The sequence below is a fragment of the Typopeltis vanoorti genome, chromosome 5, assembly GCF_054136105.1.
Source record: "Typopeltis vanoorti isolate ZY-2024b chromosome 5, IOZ_Tvanoo_1.0, whole genome shotgun sequence".
Classification (NCBI taxonomy): Eukaryota; Metazoa; Arthropoda; class Arachnida; order Uropygi; family Thelyphonidae; genus Typopeltis; species Typopeltis vanoorti.
Genome location: NC_143553.1, coordinates 116,670,319 through 116,697,750, shown reverse-complemented (window position 1 = coordinate 116,697,750; position 27,432 = coordinate 116,670,319). Strand labels below are relative to the sequence as shown.

Here is a 27,432-nt window from a genome sequence, read left to right as displayed (position 1 = left end):
TAGTGAGGAGCAGCCCTATCCTGATACCTAACAGTAAAACAATATTTTTAATGTCATCTGAAAATAGTGTGTGTTCTACAGTGATTTTCTTGAGTTTAAGGGACGAAAATCACGAAAAAACAAGCTTGCCGTGCAAGAGATAGACTAACCCCTGGAACTGGTCGAAAAAAGGCTTATAAAATGTTCTAGTCGGCGGTTTAGCGCTAATGAATGCAAACACTACTTTCGATGAGCCATACAGGCTGCGAATAGACTTAGAAAATAATGTTAATAATATTTTATTATTATTTGCATTATTAATATGAAGGTTTTTAAACAAGGTTGTAAGTCATTTCAGAAATGACATATTCTTGTTTTGAATTAATCAAATCGAATTTTAAAAAGGTAATGAATTTTTTTTTTTTTTTTTTTTGAGAATGGCATAAAAATATTAAAACATGCCATTTTCATGATGGAAAGAAAGAACATTGATATATAAAAATGCATATCAGCTAGAAAGTAAATGGTGTGTAGTGTTTGCAGAGAGCACCCGAAAGTATTATTTTGAGAATAAATTGGCAATATTGATTTAATCTTGACGTGGTGTTATTTGTTTTTGGTAGCTTGATGTATCTGTGTGATTTCCACTTTAATTAAACTAGTAGTTTAAAGATACGATTGATGGTGTAGCACATGGCGCCAATGCGACAAAAAACAATGGTGACCAAAACTTCGCCGTCTTTGTTCAAAAACTTGAATATAAGAGAATTCGTCCAGTGTGACATGTGTGGTATGTATGTATTCCCGAAGGAGGCCGGAGTTTGGATAAATAATGATAGTGGTGGGAGGCTGTGCTGAAAGTGTAAGGAAAGTGAGGAATTGAAGTGTGGGTGAGGTCGTGAGATAGTTGTTGTAGAAGAAAGCCAGAATGTGAGAGAAAATAGTGGTTTTACAATAAATTGTGATGTTGTACAAGATAGCAATGAGAGCGGTGATTAAAGAGAGAGTGGAAGTAATGCTACAGAGATAGAAAATGGTTTAAATGATGAAATCAAATGAGAAATTAGCTGTAATGAGTGAGATTGCACAGTTATGTGGAGTAATATATAGGGCGAAGCAGCAGTTGGAGCGACTGCGAAACTCTTTCCCGAGTGCCTCGGCAAACGGAAATAAACAAGTCTATGAAAGTAAAAATAAGCGTTTGATTGGAAGTGTTTCAGAAATAAAAAGGAAAGAGTGTTGCATGGTGACTCGTTAGTAAGAGGTGTGATAGATGAGAGTTTGACTAAATGGTACTTACCGGGGTGCGAAAATTAAGGATGTAAGTGAGAGGATTAGAGCCCAGGAGCAAAGGGTGAAGGAAATGATAGTCATAGCGGAACAAATGATTTAAAAGGAGATAAATTTGATATGAGAGAGGACGTGAAGGAATTATTAGAGGTAGCAAAAGAAAAGAGTGACAGAGTTAGGATAGTGAGTCTGTTCCTCGGTATGACAGAGAAGAGTTTAGAAGGAGGGCCATAATCGCAAATAACTTTATGCGCAGTTTATGCAGACGGTGTGGTGTGTTGAGTGAGTTTGATGGGCAAAAGGATTTGTACAAGATGGATGGCTTGCACTTGAATGGATTTGCTGTGCAAAGACTAGAAAAAGTGTTGCTGAGTAAAGTGAGATTGGATGTGCAAAATCAGGGAAACTAGAACTATTAAGGAGAGGAGGAAGTGGATATGCAGACATCAGTGAGGCAGTTGAGTGTAAGAATGTTTATAATGTGCCCGAGCCAGTACGAAAGACAAGAAATCAGAATGGGACAGTTAGTATAACACATCGACATAAGGGTGGGACAAATGGACCTCTGCATTTCATGTACTAATGCCAGGAGTATTAGGAACAAGAAGGAAGAATTTTTGACCTTGGTTGACTCTTCCTGGCCACGGATTATTGGCATTAGCGAAACATAGCTGACAGAAGATGATATAGTTAATGGGATAGAATGTGTACGGCATAGTGTGTTCAGAAGAGAGAGAGAGAATAAAATGGGGGAGAAGTGTTATTGATGATAGCTGATTAACTGCAACCAAAGAGAATAGAAGTTGTATTGCAGGATAGTGAAAAGAGCTCGTTTGAGGCTATTTGGTGTGAGACTGAGACTAACCGAACAAAATGTACAGTTGGGTGCTGCTATAGACCAGGTAATAGAATAGATGGTGGAGATAGTATGCATAGGCAAATTGATGAAATGAGTGGAAGAAGGGTAATTATTATGGGGGATTTCAACTATGGTAATATTGACTGGAAGGAGGAGGGGACACATGTGAGGAATGAAATGGATTTTATTCATTTACTGAGAGATAACTATCTGAGACAGCATGTAATGGAAAATACTAGGGGTTTGAGAGTGCTTCACCTAGTAATAGCATCTGAGAATTTGACTGTAATGAATATGGCCATGTTGCCACCTATTCGTGAGAGTGATCATAGGGTCTTGACCTGGGAGGTGGATGGACTTGTAAAATGTTCGATTAAGACACATGTGAAATTACGATGCTGGCAAGTATGACTAGCTTAGGAGATTGCTTGGTTCAGTGTCATGGCATGTAAACCTGCAAGGGCTGGATGTTGATAGGGCATGGGAAGTGGTCACGGAGCATTTGCAGGAGGTTATGGCTGACTGTATGCACAGAGTCCGAATACTAAATCAAGTAGGGGTTAAATGGATGAATAACACCACTAAACTTGGGTTGCAAAAAAAGAAACAACTGTGGAAGGAATTTAAGGAGAAAGATGACCTGCAGGCACATGAACGGTATGCAGTGCAGGCCAGAAGGGTAACGAGTGTGGTGATAAAAGCAAAAACGGATTATGAAAGGAAATTAGCCATGCAAGCTAAAGAGAATCGCAAACAGTTCTTTCAATATGCTGCTAGTAAAAGAAAATCTGTACACAGCAGAATGATTTTAAGGAACTCCAATAGTAGGGAGGTCACTGAATCAGTCAATATAGTCGAATTATGGAGTGAGCACTTTGCAAGAGTATATCATCCAGGTGGTGAAGGAATGAAGGAACCATTAGTTTATGTGGGAATTGTGGTGAATGAAGTGGAGGTAAAATAGTCTATTACAAAACCTTAATGTGAATACAGCTGTGGGATTGGATGTTATAACAGCACGGGTCTTATATGAAGCGGCTAAAGAATTGTCAGTGCCCTTGACCTTATTATTTAAACTGAGTCTCGGGTCTGGTTTAGTCCCGAAGGGGTGGAAAGAGGGGAAAATAGTTCCACTGTATAAAGGAGGATCCAAGACTACTGTTGCTAATTACCGACTGATCAGCATATCAGGAGTCATCGTCAAGGTTTTGGAGAAAGTATTCAAGAGAAAAATACAGGAATGGATAGATGAAAATGGGATAGTGTATGGGGGACAGGGTAAATCATGCCTCACTAACTTGCTCACGTTTTATAACACAGTGACGGCTGAACTGGATAAGGGTAATGGGTACACAGTGATACTGCTGGTTCTTGCTAAGGCCTTTGACAGGATACGACATGGAATTCTAATCAGTAAACTGCAGCATATGGGGATGGATATAGGGTTGGTAACATGGATAGGAAGGTGGTTGATGGATAGATACCAGAGAGTAGTTTATTCAGGAGTAGAGTGCAAAAGATGACTTGTGACTAGTGGTGTGCCGCAGGGTTCTGTTCTTGGACCACTGCTGTTTATTTTGTTCATTAACAATATAGAGAATGATCTGAGAGGAACGGTTCGTTTGTTCGCTGATGATGCTAAGTTGGGTAGGGCAATAGTGAATGCAGATGATGTCAAAATTTTTCAGGATGGTCTCGATAGATTGGATGTCTGGGCTAAGGAGAATGGATGTCAATCTAATGTGGCAAAATGTAAGGTTATGCATTTCGGGGTGAAAAGATTAGCAACAGTATATCACATTGGTGGAAGTGTACTCCAGGAGATTGAAGAGGCCAGGAACTTGGGAGTGTTGGTGGATAAGGAAATGAAGTTTAGGGGCACATTGCAAAAGTGGCTAAATCAGCTCATCAAATCACTTGGATGCTTACGAATACTTTGACGAGCCGAGATAAGCAAGTTATTGTTCCTATGTATCGATCCTTGGTAACACCCTATCTTGATTACTGTGCCCAGATCTGGTCGCCTAGGTTTCTTCTTGATCGGGAGGAGATGGAGGGGATCCAGCGGCGAGTGACCAAGATGATAGCAGGTCTATGGAATGAACCTTATGAGAACAGGTTGAAGATTTGTGGGTTGCAGAAATTGGTTGATAGGCGGAAGAGGGGAGATACGATTGAGACATTCAAATTGCTGAAGGGTTTTCTATAGGATTAATTCACAGGATATTTTTGAGAACAGGACTGGTGGTGGTGATGGTGGGAGAACTGGGGGACACCTGTGGAAGCTGGGCAAGAGTGTGGTTAGCAGGGATGTTCGAGCTGGGTTCTTTACTTTTAGAGTAGTGAATGAATGGAATAAGCTGCCAGAGTCTGTTGTGGGTGCTATGACAGTGAATTTCACACTAACACAGTATCTATCATTAAATATGATAGATACTGTGTGAATGTCGAATAGTTGTGATGGACATGATGTTTAGGGCCTCCCTCGATGAGTCTGAGGACTCCTTTGAGTCTCCCATAATAATAATAATTTTTTTTAAAATATATTTTATTGATTGCTAAAATATTTATACATACAATAAACATCTTGTGTGACATTGCATCTTATAATTTTACAGAGTTCAGCACTAAGTGCTGCAATTCCTACATTGGATTTCAATTAAAATTTTTAATAATACTTTTTTTTTTGTCTTTATATTATGTATTTACAACACATGTTCTACTAATATTAACAATGAAGATTATACAGAAATTTTTATATAATTTTTTATTTTTTTATTTTATTTTTATTTATTTATTATTATTTTTTTAAGTTTGAGAAAGAATGATTATACATACACATTTCTGCATTTGCTTATAAAGATTACTTGTAGATGAATGAGGCAAGTTAATCCCACCTACTTCGAAGCTTGGGTTAGCTTTTATTAAGAGAGTGGGATTTAGCCTTCACTATTTGTTTTAACTTTCTTGGTAGGTTGTTGAGTTGCGTGAGTATCTGAAGTGATCTCACAAAAGAACCGTGTCAGTTGTTGAAGGGTGTGGGGATGTAGAGAGTTGTTGTAGGTCATGTTATACGATGTGTCTCTGTTTTTTCGATAGATGATGTTGAAGTAATTCCTTGTTAGTGTCATGTAGTGTTTCAGGTTTTTAATGCTCAGAATTCTGTGTATCGCCATGTACTTGTTGGATATTGGTTGTTGCGTGTAAGGTGTCCAGATAACTGTTGACACGATTTTCCTGTGTAGTGTTTCTAATTTTGTTAGGTGGCTGTTTGATGTATTTGTATAGACTGTTATTCCGTATCTGAGTAAGGATTCGCAAATACTGTGATATAGAAGTTTTTTTTTTATGTTGGGTGGAATAATGTCTTTATCTTGGAAGAGTTTTGCTGCGATGATCCGGAGTTTGGTGTGTAGGTATTCTATATGTTTTGTCCATTTAAGGTGGGAATCTATATACAGACCGAGGTATTTTGCGTGTGTTACAGGTTTGACTTCGGAACATTGGCTGGTATTTTTGTTGTTAATGCAGCGGTATGTGTGACAATGTATCGATAGTGATGCGGGGCGTATGATTCTTGGGTTGTGTATTATCAGCATCTGCTTTTTGTTGCAGTTGATTAGAATTGCGTTTTGGTGGAAGTATGTTGCGATTTCGTTTAGGTCTTGTTGTGCTTTGCAGAGAGCTGTGTTAATGTCTGTGTGGATTGCTAGTAGTGCAGTATCATCAGCGTATTGAAATATTTGACTTCTTATGGATATGTTATGAACATCGTTAATGTATATGTTGATTAGAGTGGGTGATAATATGGCACCTTGAGGTACACCGTGTTTTACTTGTATACGGTGACATGTACCTATTTTTGTTACTTGTGTTCTGTTTGAGAGGTAGTTCTTGAACCATGTATGCAGTTCCCCTTATACTTATTGAGTATCGTTTGGTGAGTAGTATGTCATGTTCAAGTGTGTCAAATGCTTTGGTGAGGTCCAGTAGTATAAGGACGGCGTACTTGTTTCTGTCGAGAGCTTTGTTTATTGTGTCGGCGATGTCTTCTAATTAAGTAATGGTGCTTTTTGTTTTCTGAAAGCCGTATTGGGTTTGTGAGATGATGTTGTACTTCTGTAATTAGTTCTGTAGTCTAGTGTGTGTTATTTTTTTCTAGGATTTTTGAGATGACTGGTAGTGTAGCTATTGGTCTGTAGTTCTGAGTATCGTTTCTTTTGCCGTGTTTGTATATTGGCGTAATTACTGCAGTTTTTAGTTGTTGTGGGATAATGCCTGTGTCGAATATTATGTTCACGAGTTTCAAAAGTATTGGATTTATTTGTTCAAAGTGTGTTATAAGGTCTGTGAGTCTTATTTTGTCTATTCCTGGATTGGTCTTTGGTTTTAGTGTTAGGAGTGCTTCTTTCAGTTCCTGTTTTGTTATGGGTGGAAAGTACATCGTTTGTTGTTGACTTTGTGGTGGTAGTTTTTTGTTGATCGTTGGTAGTTTGTCTTTTTTGAGTTGTGTGATGTTGTTTGTGAAAGCATGCTGGAATGAGTCTTCTTGTTCCTCTTGGTTTGTGTCCTGACCGAATCTTTTTGCAATAAAATCTTGTGCTGAAGTTTTCTTTTTTCGGGTTACTAATTTGTTGAGTGTAGCCCATGTTTGCTTAACGTTGTCGTTATATTCCATGAATTTTTGGAAGTAGTAGCGTCTTTTTGCCCTACGAATTTTTGTTGTTAATTTATTTCTCGCGTTTTTGTATAAGGTTTGTAAATGTGTGTTACTGGGTGACTTTTTAAGTTTTTTCCATAGATTTTCTTTTTCAGTAATAGTATTTAGTATGTCGTCATTTATCCATGGATTGTTGTCTGTTTGTCGCCTCGTTTGTGTAGGTTTTGTTACTTTTTTGTATATTTCTGTGAACTTTAGTTGAAAATTCTCGTATAATGTTACAGGATCGTTTATTTTAAGTAGGGATATCCAGTCTGTATTTTTTACTTGGTTATCGACAATGCTCTTTAGTATGATCGAGTTTTGTCGACTTTTGTGGTGGTAGGAGGGGGGATAGGAAACGTAATTAAACGAAGGTGAGACAACGTAGTGATCGACAATTTTGACGTTAATTACTGATGATGTATATGTATGGAATGGAGCCCGTATATTGATATGATCAATGCATGATTGTGTTAGTGAGTTATTGAGTATTTCTTCTCGTTGGGGAGTTAATGGTAGGGTTTATGTTTACTGACTTAGTATATCAGGGGATGTGTTAGTGGTTGAAGAAGCGTGCTCAAGAATATTTAAATTGTCTCCTATTAGGTTGAGCCTGTGTGTTGTACGCGGTTCGATGCCGCTTAGCCATGTTTCTAACTCGTGAAGAAAATTGAGTGGATTATTATCTGGGGGGGGGCTGTATATTGTGTTTATTGTGTATTTGATACTATTGTCGCTATTTGTGAGTTCCAAAATTAGTGTTTCCGCATGTTCGAAGTGAGTTTGTTTTTCTGTCACATTGTATTTTACTTTGATAAATGCCACAATACCACCTCCTCTTTTGTTTGGTCTGCATAAGTTGTAGGTTTGATAAATATTTATGTTGTATGCGTAAATTTCTGTGTCATTTATTGCAACTTCGGTCAGTGTTAGCGCATCTATGTTTATCATGGTATAATTGAGCTGTGTTATCAATGTAAGCCAGTGTTTTTTTATACTTCTTATGTTTGTGTGTATGATTGTGAAGTTGGTGTTGGTGGAAATGTTGTCTGACCATTTCTTCAAAGAGTCAAAGACCTTGAAGTTTATGTTGTCTGACTGTATATGTTCGCCTATGTTTGAGATCTCCATTATATAGTTTTTAAATGAGTTCTAATCTTATTCTTAAGGATGTAAAGAGTTAGTGTTTTATATTGGTAGGCTGTGTAAGTCGGATTCACTTGTAATTATGTATACTCGGGTGTTTTCATTCTTTCTCAAAAATATCTCGGAATTCTTTGCCCACAGGAACTTGTAGTGTTTCTCTGTTTTTGTCTTCCTTGCTTGGTATAAAGGATTTTTGAAGTATGGAGTCCAGTGTTCCGTTATATAGATTGGTGTTGGTTGTTTTTTATCAGTTAGGATCGTTGTTGTCGGCCTTGTTTTTTTGCTTGCTGTAAGAATGGAGTCTCTCAGATTTCTGTTGGTATTAATAATAATAATAATAATAATAATTTGAATTGTACATTTTAATATCACAAATGGGAATAACCTGATATCAGTTAATAACGGTTTCTAATGTGGCGCCATCTACAGGTGCTTTAATTAATTCTATGTCTATTCTACGTATTTATTTTCATAACCACTTACGCAACATGAAGTAACAATTACAATTTGTTTGCTTGTTTTTTGAGATATAACACGCAGTGATTCGCATTCTTATTCTCTATGCTGATTAAATATGCTTCTTAAAGCATATTTAAGAAGTTTAAAAAATGTGACTTTTTTAAACTTCTTAAATATGCTAAAAATATACGGTTTCTTATAGACATTCAAGTCGAGTTCCCAGCTGTGCACAAAATTAATCAAACATCAAAATTTAAAACTCAGCATTTTATTTCAGGATACTCTTGGATAATAAGTTTTATTAACATTAACAATATTAACATAATCCATAAATCTTGCTTTATTAATAAAACAAGATTTATGGATTATGTTAATAAGGTGTCTCATCATTTGTATTTTTATAATGAAATAAAACGAACTGGATAGGAAGTAGCAAAACTGCCAGAGCAATTTGCTCATATTCTTTGTTCTTCAACATTCATCGCAATTTCTTCTTCTCTTCAGTATTCATATGAAATATTAGCAGTTAGTATATTTAATTTTTGATATAATTTTGCACTTTAACATTCTTTATATTTTTAATGTTTTATATTTCATATTATATATATATATATATATATATATATATATATATATATATATATATATATATATATATATATATATATATATATATATATATATATATATACACACATACAAGTGAGGGTGTTCAAGAAAAAACCGAACTTTTCAAATGGCGAGCCAACCGGCACAGAGAACGCATTGCGTCTATTGAACGCGACTAGCAACAAGTTATGACAAAAAGAAAGTGCCATTTGCCCTGTTCTGCTATGAGAATTAGTGGTAGAGTTATCCACTGAAGTGTGCAGTGCACAAGCTGTTCGTCTGATTAGTGACAATGAAAGAGAGAGAGAGAGATAGAGAGAGAGAGAAGAACAACGTGTGTGTGGAAAATTTTGCTGTAAACTTTGTAAAATTTATAGAGAGACATTTCAATTTACCCAAACGTACGGGAGGACTGTATGAGATACACGCAGTGCTATGAGTGGTTTAAGGTTTTAAAAAGGGCAGAACGTTTGTCTGTGAAGATCTCAGGCCTGGACGACCATCCTCATCAACAGACAGCGATCATGTCGAGAGAGTTCGTGCTGTGATTCGTGGAAATCGTCGTTTAACTGACCGATAAGTTGCTGACGAAGATGCCATCAGCACATCCTATGCTGATGGCATCTTGATAAGATGTCGCCATCAAATTGGCAGTGAAAAACGTCAACTCCGTCACCTCTGTACAAAATTCATGACACGTTTGCTGACTGAATCAAGAAGAAAACCGTGTTGAAATCACTTATGAGATGCATGCCAATGCAAATGCCCTCCGGATATATCCCCTGCAGACTTTTTATTGTTTCCGAAACTTAAAACCACTTTGAAAGAACGTCGTTTCCAAACCATAGAGGAGATTCAGGAAAATGCAAAACTAGAACTGCGTGCCATAACAGCAAGTGCATTACAGGAAGCACTCGAACAATGGAAGAAACGTTGGGAACGGTGTATCGCCAGTAGAGGACACTACTTTGAGGAGTGGGGGCATTGCTTAAAATGTTGTTAAATGAGCAATGTTAAAAGCTTTTATAGCAAAAGTTTTTTTTTTAAACGCGCCTTGTATATATATTATTTCTTTCAGTATATTATACCAGTATGAGTACTTTCACTGTAGTTTTTCAGATTTAAACGGAACACCTAATCCACACCCAAGGTTTTACACGCCAGAAGTATCTAGTGTTCAAATTCAATCAGAGTATATACTTAATAGGAAGTAGGTAGCATTATGAAGTTAAAGCATGGATAAGATGCGTAAACCATTTTATCGTATATTCAGGGTGGCATTTGTACAAAATTATTATCAATAAAATTGCAAGAATGCAGTAATTTCTCTTAGACGTTTAGAATCTGTATGTTGCATTACATGATCATAAGCAAGAATCATAATGTTAATCTTTATTTAAAGTCCTCGGATTAATCGAGTGATGCCTGTCTGCTTTGCTCAATAATGAAACTAGATCTATATAACAAGCAAAGCACTTCTCTCTCTCTCTCTCTCTCTCTTTCTCTCTCTCTCTCTCTCTCTCTCTCTCTCTCTCTCTCTCTATCTATCTATCTATCTATCTATCTGTTGATGTTTCAGGTACCTTGGACCACACATATCTAATCTGTCCCGCAAACAAAGTGATGATCACCTATGTCCTGAATACTGCCTCTAGCACCCGTAACTACGCACACAGCCAAGACGACTACTGGAATTTAGTCCACACAGAAGAAAACAGACACAGAATAAGCAATTTACTGTTCATCTGCGCTAACTCCGTCATTTACAGATTCTACCTAAAACAGTCAAGAAATAACCAGCACTCATCCATCACTGAAACTGCACAAACCCTCATGTATATCCTCCGTCGGAAACTAAAAAGCAGGCTTTCACTGGAACTTGAGTACTACAAGAAACAAGAACTGTCGCTAAATTCATAGAGGAGTGGAATACAACTGGTACCCTCTTCTGGATTAACGACGACAATACGCTTCCTCTGAAAGATAACTCAGACTGAAACTGAACTGTAATGTTGAATTCATTTATTGCATTCTCTATTGTATACCCGAAAGGAAACGTTTTATTTCTCTGTAATATACAATATGTAAATAATCTTTGTTATCTATCGTCTAATGTATATTTTAACAAGTTAAATAATTAAAAAAATATCTGTTACCCAAAAATCAGAAACCGGTTAACAATACTACTAATCCTAGCGGATTAGAGAATCAGAAGCAGCAAGCAGCCAACCCGAAAAAACAGAACATCCCTAACAAACAACAAAACTCACTTGGAAACAAAACAGCAAAGGTTCAGATCAACACTGAAGGAACTGGCCATATGCCATACACCACTGTCCTGCCATTCAGTTTCATGGATCAGGAGTCAGCATTGGAATTCACCAAAATAGCGTTCTAAAATTAGGAATAATCGATACCTTTCCTGGGTGTGCAATATATGCATCACTACAACTTATACAGAAAGAAAATGCATATTATTAATATATACATCCCACAAAATGAACAGCTTGCAGTGCAGGTACTAGAGTACGTCCGAAACCACCTCACTCAACAAGTTCAATGATCACCTCATACTGGCAGGGGATTTTCAACTGCACTCTGGATCCTGCAATGGACAGACAACAATGCCAAGAACATCGACACTCACTAGCTCAGCTTCTTCAGGATGTAATAAATGACTACGAGCTGACTGACAATTTCAAACACTTGCACCCATATGAGAAAGCATTCTCTTGGAGGGCTAAAGGTGGTCCTACCAGTGTCATATACCAAGCTCGTCTCGATAGATACTACACATCTATGCACACAATATCCTATGTAAGGAGAGTCACATACCATCGATCTCATGCACCAGACCACGATTCCATCCTTTTTAGTATTTGCATTCCTGGACACACCAGACACAAAGGAGGAGCATACTGGATATTCAATAACAGCTTACTATAGGTTACTGACTATCTCAGAACCTCCAAAAACTATATCGAAACTCTCATCAGAGATATACCTAATTTGCAATCAATTTCCAAGTGGCGGTCACTCTTTAAATCCAAAGTTAGGGTATTTACCCAAAAATATACTCACCAGAGGAATTTGAATCAGAATTCAGTCCTTAAAAATCTGCAACAACAACAGCAATTACATCATCCGGAATTTGGGGAAAATCAGTCCTTAGAAGTCGCCATAAGCTCACATATAGAGCACTAATAAGAGCATGACGCAAATACATTAACTTCATAGATGCGCCCCAAAATTAGTTCATCTCACTGGAAAAGCGCCAACTAGAGTGCACCACTATATCTGCTATAACAACAGATAGTGGAATCATCATAGAAAATCATGACGAAATCCTCTTATATACCTTGCAGTACTACAAAAATTTATACCAAGCAAGCTCAACATCTATGGATGCGACGAATATAATTCTCTCCGATGTGAAAAGAATCTCACCAGCAACTAGGCGTAACACAGAACTCCCCATCACGCTACACGATTTGACAACTGCCTGTACCACCTTATCTAAACATAAATCTCCTGGCCTAGACGGGCTCACCATTGATTTTACCAGTCCTTCTGGGATTAGCTTGGACCTATCGTCTACAGAGTATATGTCGTCGCGAATATGAATGGCTTCCCACTCAATATGACAACATCAGTTATTAAAGTCATTCCAAAGAAACGAGACGCGACGAAATCAGGAAACTAGACACCCATCTCTATCATAAACACCGACTGTAAAATATATCAAAAGCCATTGCCAACAAACGTAAACCCGCTCTGAACGAAATAATAAATAGGCATCAGAGCTATTCCATCCCTGGACGATCTCCTCACGAAAACGTACACCCCAGAAGGGATCTCCTAGCCAACAGCAACAATGAAACAATGGGTCTAGTAACACTAGACAAAGAAAGGTTTTCGACCGCATTGAACACCTATGACTCTTCAGCTGCTTGAAAGCCTTAGGCTTTGGCTCAGGCATAATTCATTCTATCAAGATGTTGTATGCCAAAACACACTTTTGCATTAAGATAACAGACTTACTATACAGCAGAGCTATTAAACAAGGCTGTCTACTTTCCGGTCTTCTCTACACAATTGCCATTGAGCCTTTTTTGTGTAGATTAAGCATGCTGCTTAGGGCATCCCGTCCTAAACTTTCCTACCAAACCATGACGATGTTACAATTATAGCCCAAAAAGAATAGGATTTCCATAACATACAAACAGCATACCAACATTACAAAGCAGCCTCAGGAGCCAAAGTAAACGCACATAAAACCGTAGGACTGTGGTGTGGCAAATGCAAAAACCGAAACAAATCATCCAATGTCTGGTCACTGGTCCCCACAGAGAAACAAACACTGTGGATAAGAACTGGGAAACACTAAATAAACGGTTCAAACAGGTACTAGGAAAGTGGGCAGCAATACAGCCTCTGCCACCACAAGAGGGAGAACAATAATTGTCAACCAAATAGCCATGAGTATTCTTTGGCATACACTAAACATTCTCACGCCACCAGTGAAATTCATCAAACAAATAAAGTCAACCATCTATCGATTCATATGGAACAAATCAAACTGGACTGGCTTTGCTAGTCCAGGCTATGTATTTCTCTCAGATGGAGGACAAAACTTGACCTCCATTGACAACAGTATAACAACGTTCCGCACTCGATTTCTCCTTAATGCCTTGCAACAGTAAATAGCACAGAAATGCACCACTGACTATATATTTTCACCTCTGACACTAGAGGTCTCACTCTCTCCACAACCTTAAGAATGACAACAGCGCACGTGCCAGTGCATCTAACAATCTTCTTCAAAAATGTCCTTCGAAGATGGAAGAAGGTAATCCTCCAGCACCAGTTAAGATAGCATCCGTTCCTGAATTCCTCAAGGAACCCATATTCCACAACACGCTGATAAGCAACCCGACCACTCAGAAAGAGATTTTCTTTCCTCCATGGAGCTGGCGAGGCGTGAGGATCTTGGGTGACATTCTTTCTCCGAGCCTCGCCTGGCGCTTTCCAAAATCGCTCGAAAACCTGGAATACAGGAATCAGGCTGAGCAGATACACACTGTAAAGGCCGCTTTTCAAGTCGCTATGCCATAACGGAACAGGGGCTTAGCCCTCTAAACTCAGAAGATCCGATGCCTAACTTTTTGATTAGAAACTAATAATTCATTGGAGAAACTTCACCCAGCAACACCAACAAAATCTACAGCACTCTAATACAACAGTCGAACTAAAGCACTTTATTGGAAAATCCTGCATCATCCCACCAAACACTATTTCAATGGGACCTACCATATCGCACAAGAGCCATCAAAGCCATCAAAGCACACAACAAATAACCAGCATCCATCCATCACTGATTGGGAACAAACCCTTATGAGTAGTCTACGTCGGAAACTACAGAGCAGGCTTTCAATGGAATTTCATTATTACAAAGAAAGAAGAACTGTAGCAAAATTCATAGAGGAGTAGAATCCAACTGATACTCTGTTCTGGATTGCCGACGACGATACACTTCAGTTGAAGAATAACTAAAAGTGATATTGAATTGTAATATTGAGTCTTACTGAAAAGGCAAATCCTGTCTCCCACTAATGTATCTTTTCCCTCATTTCTGCTGTATATCTAAAAGGAAAATAATTTTTCCCTTCTGTAGTATATATTCTTATAATATGTAAAGTCCTTTTTTGTTGCGTATCTTCCAATGCATATTTTATCACGTTTAATAAAAAAAATCTATCTATCTATAACCTGCTAGGTGGTCAAGGTGTTGCACGGGAGTTCATACCGCTCCTGACTTCTTCCACCTTTTATACATTTATCTGCAAGGAAGGACTTAGTTTTTCATATAGATATATCCAAATATATTCTCCAATCTGAAAGCTATCCATTCACACTAGTCATGTACGCGTAAGTGTATTGATAAGTGATTTATAACAGTGTTCTTGTCCTGTTGTATGAGTTCCTATATATCTTCAATTTCGACGCCATAATTCCTTCTTCGCCACGTGCACTAGCTAGATTCCTCACCTGCGGCTCTTGCCGGCGAAGGATTACTTGTCATGGCAACTACACATTCCCATACTATCACTGACTCGGCAAAGTAAAGATCCCCCTATGACTTCGGACCCGGAAGGAGGAACAACGTTCAGTAGAAGTGTGGACACAGAAAACAGGGCAGTAAAACCCAAATCTTATAATAATGTTGTATCAAAAGGAAATATCCAATCGTCCCCCCCCAAAAAAAAAACACTGATTGCACATACGAATACAACTTTGTGTTAATTGGCCAGCAGTAGACCAATTAACACAAAAATAACTACCACTTTTACCAACGTCATTTCCCGAGAAAATGGAATTGTTATTTTTGCAACCCAAGAAAACAACCCGTTAGAAGAGTATCTGACGGCGATCGCCAAAATTGTACCTGCAAAAAATATTACTGACGTTTCCCGCATAGCTTGTGCTGTGCAGGTGTATTTCAGCCACATCTCATGGGCACAAACGGTACTGCAAAACGACATCGATATCGGTGATTATCACCGATAATCACCGATATCGGTGATTATCACTTAGAAGCAGCCCTAATAGCACTGGCCCAGACAAACGTAACGGTATCAAACGTTCCAAGGTAACTCATGGTAAAAGAAGAATAAGCTCTGATCACTAATCTTGATATTTACCCTTAATGGCAAGCACATCTCCTAGAGGAGATGTATGATGCTTTGTATTAAAGGCAAGGGGCCACAACCCAGACCGGTTTCGACCTTTATTGAGGTCTCATCAGTGGAATGCAAGCTAGAAATACCAAGATTTTAGTAATACAGAGCTTACAAGTATTTTACCAGAACAAGTACCCATAAGGTGTTTTAACCTTATTCAATTAAAATTGAATTCTGGGTAATTGTTCACGTATGGAATTGTGGGTGATGGTTAGAGATAGGATCGAGTATGGAATCCTTGGAATTTCGCTGGGGGACACATCTGTCTGTGGCATCCCATTGTGTGTTTTGTTCGAGTGTGGACTTGTGGGTAATGCTCAGAGTGTGGAATTCTGGGTGTGGGTGTGTTTGTCATTGACATGAGATGAGCTCTTTGTTCACATGTGGCATTATGGATAATGATTAGAGATTAGAATTCTGGGAAGATATTTGGTCAAGTGTTGTGTTCTTTGGCTCGCTTGTGGAACTATGGGAAAATATTACTATTACTATTATTACTATTATTACGGGCAACTCCAGGGAGTCATTGGACTCATAGAGGGTTGCCCGTAATATTTGACAATATACAATAGGCATTTTCTAAAACAATTAGTTACTGGATATCACTGGTGAATTTGAATTAGCCTGAATTTGTAGTGGAGAACAAGTAACATGAAAAGTATAGTATCAGACCTAATGTTCAGTTGAAACAATAATAACAATAATAAATAATTACTTTATTTGTTTTGGAAAAAAATACTTAACATGATAAGGATAAATAATATACAAAACCATTCGACCCACAGATATAAGCTAAGCATCATAATGATGTCACAAAGTAAGATAAAATCACATCATCATATCTACCAGCATGCAAAAATATATCCATGAGTCATCTGCACAAATGTTATATTTTTGAAGAAATGGTCAGGTTATACAGTACTAAATGGAAAAAAATGGATTCGAGTATCCTTTCAGTTACTGCAATTGATCATCCAGTACAGCCATAATATTGTGTTGTGCTGTTTTGTGTCCAGTAAAGTAAAATAATGGGTGAGTTAAAAAAAGTGTTTGCAATTTTCTTTCTCAGGAAATAGCACGAGAAAAATCTCTTCACATAGCTCTAAAAGAATGGAAACTGATTATTATTTTAGAAGATATGTACATTGTGATGTAGTTATCCAGAACCACTTGGGAAACGTTATGCAGGAAGTTGTCTGATATCCTTGCCTCCTTAAAAAGGAGGGTAGACTACAAATTGCACTCAGAGACTGTTATATTCTTCAATGCCAAGATGGGTAACTAATGGTCGATGATACAGGAGTTGGTGAAAGTAACGTTTTCTCTATTAGTTATGAAGAACCCAACAGATTTTTACCAAAAATGTGCAACACTGATAATCATTTACTATTTTTGGAAACTGAATTACCTTGTATTTGTATCATGGGAAAATGTATTGCTAACTATCTAAATTCATTAATGGTAAAGTTAGACTTTCAAGACTTTATTCAATTAGATAAAGATTCTTTATTTTGGGACATTTATGAACATTATATGAAGACTGCTTGAGTATAACTGGGGACAAAAGAATGCATGGAAAGTTTAGGGAGGCACAGTGCTAATCCAGGCTAACACCTTATCAGTTGTATGGACCTGTGCTTCCTATGGTGTCCGATCTTAAGACTCTTTTGAACAACCAGCTATTTTGATGTAATGAAATCAAGAAACAGTGAGTAAGGAACACTTTCTTTATTGAACTCATTGGAAAATGTTAAGAGTGTAAACTAAATTTTCTCTGTGAATATACTTGAAAATAATATTTTTTCAGCAAAAGAAAATATGCATTTGTAAACTTAAATGAACAAAGGTTTTGTGTTGTTGATGTGTTTTCCACAGCGAAATTTTTACTCAGTTATTCTGTTTAGAAGTTAATATATAAAACCATAATTTTATACCTTAATGCAATTCTCATTAATTATTGTAAAAAATTTAACATTTCTTTAGGAAAAATTAATGAACTTTTAAGATCTAGACAATGACAGTTATACGAAGACCATATGTGTAAAAATCGGTGACAAAAATATTTAAGCAGAATCATTAACACAGATCATAAAACATCATAATACAAGAAAAACGTAAATATAAAAAAATCTCTGCTCTGAAATTAATGTCAGGAATAGGGAAAGAATGGGAAAAACTGGGCTCATTTCTTTTAAACTTACTAATGCTAAAGAAATTTCATCCCACAGTGTTCCAAGCAAAAGCGGTTTCTGAATCCCAATGAAGGAGATATAAAAAGTAGATTTCGAAAAGCATATTTTGAATTTTGAAAGTAAAATAGAGAAAAATTACCACTTAGATTGAAAAAATATATATACAAGCATATCAAAAGCCCCACTTTGAAAAGCTGAGGAATTTCTTGTTTGCCATAATCATCGATATTTATTTGAAGGTAAACATTTTATTTTTCTTTACAATTTTTTTGGTGGACATTGATGTCGCATATTGTTTTGAAGAAATATGGTAACCCTACTTTCAGACACTTGTTAAGTCTTAATTACTATTTAGTTATGAATGTGAAAAAAAATTCTGAGTGCAAATTACCAAGTCTTAGTGCAATCTGTCACACTACAGTGTGCAAATTAACAGACGAGGATAGTGGTGACTTTACTTTATTCCAATCCTTGTTGAGTTATTAACTTTCAGTCAACACTTACTAAAACAAAAGAAAAATACAGGAGTCTAAAATATAATCTTTGGAAGTTGTAGCAGAGGAATCAAGTTGAAAATTATAGTACCAGACCTAATATTCAGTTTGAAATAAGAATCAGTAATTATTTATTTGTGTTGGGAAAAAATAAGTAACATAATAAATGAGTTAAAAAAATGACTACTGTGAAATTAATCCCGGTAATGGACAAAAAACCTGCAAGATTTAAAGTAAAATAGAGGAAAAACAACCCAATCAGATTTAAAAATATATGTGTAGAAGCATATCAAAAGCCCGTATCGAGTGATGCGAATTTCGAGTTGCAAAACCAAAACTTAAGAAATATTTGTAGGTAATTAAATGTAATTATTCTCTGTGAATACAGTTGTAAATAATATATCAGCAAAATAAAATATGCAATTGTAAATCTAAATGAACAATGTTTGGTGTTGGATGTTTTCCATATATAAATGACACCACAGTGAAATGTTTAGTCAGTTATTCGGTTTAGAAATTGATATATAAATCCATATTTTTATATCTATTAATAGGTTAAGACTTTAAACTTAACAACTGTCTGAAAGTAGGGTTAGTGTATTTCTTGAACAATATACGACATCAATATCAGACATTAAAAAAATTGTAAAGAAAAATGAAATGTTTTCCTTCAAATAAATATATATTCACGTTAATTATGCCATGCATATTTTTCAGACGAATGAACTTTATTTTTTTTAAAAAAAATTGTCATTTTTATCATTTCATAGAATTCCGAGCAATTCACAACTGAATTCGTTTATTTGATTTTCGGGTAAATCTTACAATAGTTTTATCTGAAATACGAATTTCTTTAGGAAAGAAAGAAATTTATAATGCTAAGTCTTTTTCGCATTTTAACTGAACATGAGGTCTGATACTATACTTTCCATGTTAAATCATCTGCTACAAGTTCCAATCAAGATACATCCATACTTATCTGACAGGACAACAGTCAATTGTGTCTAACGGAAATGAGTCAAACATGGGATTTGACACCTTTCATTCTTTGTGTTTGCAAAAACTTGATGATAAACTGCTTTCTCTTATATAAAATCATAGTTAAATTTGTTTGCGAGGTTGTCTTAATTTCACACTGTCATAAAATTAGATTTTTAAGACTTCGTTCAATTTGATAAAGATTCTTTATTTTGGGACATTTATGGACACTACGAAGACTGATTGTGTATATATGGTGACAAAGGAATAACAATAAACACACATGGTGTCATTTCGCGACTAATACCATATCAAATATATGGAGTTTGGCTTTCTATGATATCCAAAATTAAGATTCGTTTGCTTGACTAGATATTTTGATGTACAGTAACCAAATAAAAATAAAAATGAACGAACCCAAAACCCTTTGGAATTTTTTCTTTTTTCAGGAAAATAGTAAGAGAGACAAATCTTGTGAAATATTTCTAGGTAATTACATTTTTAATTTTCATTGTGAATATACTTGTAAATGATATTTCAGTCAAATAAATGTGTATTTGTAAACTTAAATCAAAAATTAAGGTATCATTGATGTGTTCTCCATATTTAAGAATATTTATTCTGCTTAGAACTTCTAATAAAGGTAACATTTAATTAGTGTTAGAAATGTGAACATGAAGGGAAAAAATTTGTGTGTGTGTGAGGGGGATGTAGGGAACACCACTTTAGCCTATAATTAATTATTTTAGAAAATATCTAACTACTACCTATTGACAAGTAAAACGTGAAAGAAAAAAAGCAGTAAAACTGAAATTCCAGTAATTAATTATTTTAGAAAATGTAAATATGAAAAAAAAAGTGTCTGTGTGTGTTTGACAGGGGAGGGGGGGGCACTACTCTAATTTTTTCTTTCATGTTTACATTTAGAAAATGTAAACATGAAAGAAAAAATGTGTCTGTGTGTTTGAGGGGGTGAGGAGAACACTGGTGATATCCAATAACTAATTATTTTAGAAATTGTCTAATGGTATATTGACAAATATTTTCCCATAGTTCTGCAAGCAAGCCAAAGACCCCAACACTTGAAGAAATAACCTTCCAGAATTCTAATCTCTAATCATTTCCCCTAATGTCACACAAACGAACAGAGCGCTCATCTCATGTCAATGACAAACACACCCACATCCCAGAATTCCAAGCTCTGACCATTATCCACAAGACCAACTCGAACCAAACACACAACGTGATGTCACAGACAGACGTGACCCCCAGCAAAATTCCAAGGATTCCATACTCTATCTTATCTCTAACCTTCACCCACAATTCCATAAGTGAACAATTACCCAGAATTCCATATGCGAATAATTACCCAGAATTCCATATGCAAACCCAAACACACAACGTGATGTCACTGAAAGATGTGTCCCCAGGGAAATTCCAAGGATTCCATACTCGATCTTATCTCTAACCATCACGTACAATTGCATACACGAACAATTACTCAGAATTCCATATGTGAACAAAAAGACACAACGTGATGCCACAGACAGATGTGTCCCCCAGGGAAATTGCAAACATTCCATACTCTTTATGTCACGCATCCTTATCTCTAACCATAACCCACAATTGCCTATACTAATCAAGCGAACAATTACCCACAATCTCATACACAAACAAAATAACACAACGTGACGTCATTGACAGATGTGTTCCCCCAGAAAAATTCCATACATTCCATACTCGTGACGTCATTGATCGTATCAGTCAATGACGTCACGAATCATTATGTTATCTTGATTTTGACCTTGTTCAAAGTGACCTCACTACTACTAGGGTTCACTGTTTCCACTCTGATGGCAGTGTGTAGTTGTGGAGGCAGCCTGGTGAATGCTCATTACCACAGTGTGTTTTACCAATAATAAAGTTTTTTGGTGGAGGGGTAATGGTGTGGACCACTGGTCATTGTCTGTATCAGAAACAGCTCAGTATCTTGATACTCTGGATAATCAGGTGCTGCCTACTTTGGACAATTTATGGAATGGACCTGTGTTTCTATCAAGACAACAATGCCCCATGTCACAAAGCCATGGCAGTTATGGAATGGTATGAAGAGATGGGTGTTAGACAATTGCCCTGGTCTTCATAGAGTCCTGACCTCAATCCCTATCGAACACCTGGGACAAATTGGAGCGGCATTAGATGTCTAGGACTGCACATCCTCGATCAGTCGCTGAAATCAGTGCTGGTTTCATGGAAGAGTGGAGTCAAATCTACCTGATGTCTGCCGCACATTGGTAGAAAGCCTTCCTGTAACACAGATATACCCGATATTACGGTTCGCAAGTTAGTATTAGAACAAAAAAGGCACCTTACTCCACCAAAGCAAGTTTAAATTGAAGCAGCCTTTCTGCAAATTTGTTACCTCTCTGACTAACTATCGCAACCTAAACAAATATGGTTGTGTCAGACTGCCTCTCATATGGAAAATCTTATCTACACACATTCAGCCCAATGCCAAGAACACTCAACCGAAAGTTACAGGAACACTTTCCTGTTGGTAACCATAACTGAAATCTTATAAATATCATGGTGCAGTTATAGAATTTGAGGCCTGCCTATATTTCTCAGGTTCCATTTCTGTTAATGAAGCCTGCTTGTACATGTTTGATACCAGTGAATTTGTTCTTGAAGAAGATGCCACTTTAATTTTGGCAAAATAGAAAGTGATCATTAAAATTATAGTTATTATTTAGTCTTACGTTGTCAAATTCCTGAAACAAAAGTCTCGATCCCATAATCGGGGAGATTTTATTAATATCAATAACCTAAAGATAAATAAATCAGCAAGCAGTATTAACCTAATAGATTTGTACTTTGCACTCTATATTAATATTTAAGTACGGATTAGTTAATTTTCATGAAAATTCAGATAACATAATTGCAAGGAGGTGAAGAGATAGAATCCATTTGGAAGTTCTTATTCATATCAAGTCAAGATTCACGTGGGTTTAAGATTTCTTAACTGCATAAGTCACGTATATATCCAATTTGAATGAATAAATTTTTTAACCCATAGATAACTTATAATTTTCGATAATTCGGGAGTTGATATTTAAATATCATCTTCATTTAGGATGGGCAAGAATACCATAATGGCTAAAACTGTTTTTCATGCTAAAAATTACATATTTATTGTTTGGGACAAAAAGAACATTTGTTTAGAACCAGAACCACTTTTGTAACTTTTATTCTGAAAAGTCATTTCCGTAAGGTTTTTAAGGATATAATCTAGATCAGGACATTTCATCACATCATTGAAAGAATGTGAAAGAATTTCAAAAGAGCACTCCCGATTGAACAAGTTGGCTTCAGGCCAGGAAGAAGTTGCTGTGACCAGGTCCTGGCCCTGACAACACAGATTGCATAGAAGAAACTTAAATCTGGAGCCACTTTCATTGACCTAACATCAGCTTATCACACAGTCTAGAACAGGGGCCTCCTCCTAAAGCTAGGAAATATTATAAGATGCAAAAAAAACTTTCCAGATTTTTGAATCCATTCTTTCAAACAGAGAGATACGCGTCCATATTGACGGAAAAAAGAGCAGGCCCAGATTCCTCCACAACGGAGGGCTCTGTGTTATACTTTTTATTATTAACATCTACGTGTACGACTTACCACATACCAACTCAAGCAAGTATATGTATGCTAATGACCTAGAGATCCTACATCAATATACCTTCAAGCGGTCGTACTTGAAGCCAAATCCAACAAAAACTGTGTCCACAGTATTTCACCCCAATCATGCAGATGTGAATCGACACCTCAAACTTTCTTTCTGTGAAAAATTTGTAGAACAAGAAATACCTTGGACTGAGCCTGGAGAGAAGACTAACCTATAAAAGGCATATCACCAACTGTCCAACAAAATTAAAACAAGAATCAATATCATGTTCTACAATTAGGCCTGCTGGCAGAAGTCCTAAGGTCTTCTGCACTATCCTTCGCATTCTCTGCAGCAGAATAGTGTGCCACTGTCTGGGAAAGAAGTGAACACACACACACATTATAGCCAACCGCTAAATCCTACCATGTGCACACTTAGTGGGACAGTGAGAATCACCCCCTCTCTACTGGCTGCCTGTCCTATCTAATATTGCTCCACCAAACATACGGAGAAGACAAGCCTCGATTAAAGAATTTAATAAAGCAATGAGCAACCCACTCCTACCCCTGCACCATACTCTCATAAATTCATCTAGGCTTCGCCTAAAATCTAGAACTCTCTTCAGCTGCCTTGCCCTCAATTACTGACATGTGGAGAGGATACTGGTCCAACAATCTCCCAATAAACGGCTTCCTGGTAGACGATCCCTGTGCTCTGCAGCCTGGTTTTGTCTTCCTAGGAAGATTTGGATATTAGAACTAACCAGGACAGATGTGGCTGCCTACTACATAAATGGGGGGTCTGTTAGACCACCCTTATTGTGATTGTTCTCCCGTGGCTCAGACAATCACTCATATTTTGAACGACTGCCCAATGCGTCAATTTCACGATGGTGGCCTACAGGACATCCACAAGGTGACGGATGAGGCTTTGGATTGGCTTCCCAGACTGGGCATTGACCTATAGTTGTTCTGTATTCCTTTTGCCATAAGAATAGATAAATAAATAACATCATATTCCATAATTAGATCATCGACAAAGGAATATTTTCTACTTCATTAAAAGAATTCCTTTACTGTTCTGGTTATGTTTCGTATACTGTTTTTTTTTCTAAACATGATTATACACTTGTAGGGCATTTGTCATCATTCGAAATAGCACATATGACTCTAATGAACGCTAATATAACGTCGACGGCTTTGAGTTTTCTTCCCAATCTACTTCTGCCTCTACTGGATTTCGTGCACGTTTAGTTGGAACTTTGAATAACTCAGATTTTTGTTTCCCATTTATGGAAAACGTTTTAATGGAGTTAGATGGGCTTAGAACCATGTGGAATTGAGATGTAAGCCCATCGAAACCTTTAGAGTGTTGTAGATCACAAAGGCAAATAAAACGCTAGTTCCGTGCTGGTGGCGTGACACTAGTGTAGTGTTCTGGTGGTTAGCAGCGACAGGTGGGACACTAGTGGTTCAGCTTTTGGGCTGCTTTGGGGGGATTCAGGATGACAGATGGAATCCACAATGCATGGAAATCCAAAGGCGATGTCGCTCATGTTTTCGGGCTTAATTCTTTCTTCTCTATTTAGTGAGTTTTAATCGTTGGCATTTTCTTTAAACTCATTTCTTCAAGATCTGGTTTCACTTGAAGCCAGTTCTTCCACTTACTTTTTAATGGTCGTCTTTTCTGTTTATGAAAATTACTGATAGCTAAAACTTTGCGCAGCATCATTTATATAGGTTTTGCTTTATTACAGATGACCGACTGTGAGTTCTTCCTCACTTCTGGTTCTTTTTTTCTATAGAGTTTATTCCTCACTCCAATGAATATGTTTATGGAAATAATCCATAAATCTGTCACACTCTAATTCCTCTTTTTTTTTCTCTTGTAACACTTTTGCATGCTGTTTTTATATAATTTTGTGTCGCAGCTTTTAATATATTTCCACTCCTATCTTGATTGACTAAAAAAATAATTCACGAATTATAACTTACTAGCTAATCGTGAGTATTACAAAGATCATACTTCTCTCGAACTTGAGAGGAATACCAATAGCAGGCTGGGCCTCCGCCCATGTTATCACTACGGGGAAAAAAGTGTAAGTTGCGTGTAAATTTAGGAAAAATTAATTTTTATGTGTTGCTTTGAAGGACATCGTGATTTGGCAAGAAACATGTCGGGATCGTGGGTAATAAAGCACCTGTGTTGACATCATTGCGCAGACAAAGATAAATGCAAAGCATTACGAACTTAGTACTAGAATAAGATTGGGAAAATGATCAAATGAAAGACCCTCGAATCTAAATTTCGTAAAATCAGAAATAATTTGAACAGTGATTACAATGCTATCCTTAGATGAAAGGGGAATAGAAATGTACGTGAAAAGCGAGCACTCATATTTCGAGGCAGAAGTATAAGTCCTCCGATTTCGGGAGACGTCACCTAATAATGAAAATAAAGCATGAGTTGAATCAAATACACTTACGTTGTGAAAATTATGCATCAACAATAAGCAAGTTGAAATCTAGTGAAGTGATTTTTTATATACTTTTCTAGAGAACGTTGAATGCATATAACATGCAAAATTAAAGAAAAAAAGCTATTTTCATGTTCCATTTTGTGGTTTTTATATTCGTAATATCTAACTTATCATTCCTAATCGCACTGCTGCTTAAGTTATAATATTTTTGAGTAGGAAATCTTGCAAACTGATAGGAAAAATATCATTTATGCTATACAAAAATACTAGTTCAAAAATATTAACAACACGACAGAAAGAACTGCACGAATACTTCGTTTACGCGTGTATACATTCTTAGTGATTTTTATTATAAAATTAGATTTGATCTTTATTTGTTCAGAGGTAATACATCGTAAGACCTTTTTCTTTAAAAAGGCACTTCCTCTTAATAAAGAGTATGGCAAAAATTATCTATTCACTGTTAGTTACTTCTATCAGAAGTACTGAACCCTGTAGTATTTGAATGAAATTAAGAAAAGGAAATTTTAAAAAAAAATCGGTTACAAATAAGTGAAAAATTTCAGCCATGTGAATTCAACATTTGGCATGTGTTCAAATTATGGTGATGCAACTTCCCTCCTTAATTCAGTTAATAATGACGATGCTGTTGGTTGTAAGGACATATTTCTAGTAGAAATAGCCGTTACAAGGTCAACTATCAACTGAAGGTGAAATGAATTAACTGATCTTAAACGGAGGTTGTGTGGAGCTACTTCTCCGCAAGACATGAACAAAAAATATAACATTACACATTAATTATTAAGAATGAAATAATACTGATATAATTTATTATATATAAAATTTAATAGTAGTATAAAATATACATAAAATTATAAATAAGAGACAGAAATTAATTCACAAGGAATTGTGAAATTATATTTCTGAATTCAAATTCTGGTGTTGAGTACATTTTCACATCCGTCGCATTAATTTCTAATTCTGCAACACATTCACCATATTTATGAGCTGGAAATCATGAAAGTCCAAAACATATCAATTTCTCTCTTATCTTTATGCCTATTATAAGGCTGTTCGAAGAATATCATTTATGTTATCGAAAAATACCTGTTTAAAAATATTAACAATACGACAGAAAGAACTGGCACTTCAATTACAATGTCAGTATGTTGTTATGTTGCATTTTCTGAGTTATTTGATGCAAAGTCTTTTACCTTTCAGACTTGAAACAGAAAATCGTGCATCACACGAATCCTTTAGCCAGATCAGTTGAGTTCCGTTGGAGACAATGTTCTATGGTAGTATCAATTGTTGGTATTGCACAATGGACAACACATTGAACAGCACCTCTATTGATCATCCGGATGTCAGTTCCCTGTCATGTGTTTTTGGTATCATTATTTTATGAAATAAGCGAAATAAATATCATCGAATAACTTCATGTGTCATTGACCAGGAATCACTTCACCATCGCATGCCATCGGTTCACATGAACGTTATATATATATATATATATATATATATATATATATATATATATATATATATATATTATTATTTTTAATATATATTTTAAACATAGATTTAATGACTAAAAACCTAGATAACTTATAAAGATTTTAATAAGAATAATACGACTAATTTCGGCTTCTAACAGCCTTCCTAAGGTATTCTTAAAGGAAAAGAATAGTAATAATCATTGAAGTATCTAAACAAACTGGAAATTACAGGTAAAAATTACCACACACATAATTGATACATAAAAAACGTATTTTTTCAAGTTGTTCTAACAGGCGTGCCATTGTTTATTGTAAGTGCGTGCAGGCTAACGTGAACGC

At 36.3% G+C, this 27,432-nt stretch overlaps 1 protein-coding gene across 2 annotated transcripts in view; it reads left to right on the top strand.

Annotated features, from left to right (window-relative positions):
- The window catches only part of LOC150106744 (neural cell adhesion molecule 1-like), a 199,101-nt gene that overhangs the window by 154,656 nt on the left and 17,013 nt on the right, over nucleotides 1-27,432 (top strand). The gene's annotated exons all lie outside the window — the stretch shown is intronic.